The sequence below is a fragment of the Sinocyclocheilus grahami genome, unplaced genomic scaffold (assembly GCF_001515645.1).
Source record: "Sinocyclocheilus grahami isolate Dianchi unplaced genomic scaffold, SAMN03320097.WGS_v1.1 scaffold1191.1, whole genome shotgun sequence".
In the NCBI taxonomy this organism is placed as follows: domain Eukaryota; kingdom Metazoa; phylum Chordata; class Actinopteri; order Cypriniformes; family Cyprinidae; genus Sinocyclocheilus; species Sinocyclocheilus grahami.
In genome coordinates, this window is record NW_015506370.1 from 329,379 (window position 1) to 329,635 (window position 257).

Here is a 257-nt window from a genome sequence, read left to right on the forward strand (position 1 = left end):
CTCTCTCTCACACTCTCTCTCTCTCTCTCTCTCTCTCTCACACTCACACACACACACACACACAGAGAGACACACTCTCTCTCTCTCTCTCACACACGCGCACACACACAGAGAGACACACGCGCACACACAGAGAGACACACGCGCACACACTCTCTCTCTCTCTCTCTCTCTCTCACACACACACGCACACTCTCTCTCTCTCTCTCTCTCTCTCTCTCTCTCTCTCTCTCTCTCACACTCACACACACACACCC

General features: G+C 53.3%; 1 protein-coding gene across 2 annotated transcripts in view; it reads left to right on the forward strand.

The window, feature by feature from the left end:
* atf6b (activating transcription factor 6 beta) overlaps positions 1-257 on the forward strand; it is a 23,234-nt gene that overhangs the window by 1,753 nt on the left and 21,224 nt on the right. The gene's annotated exons all lie outside the window — the stretch shown is intronic.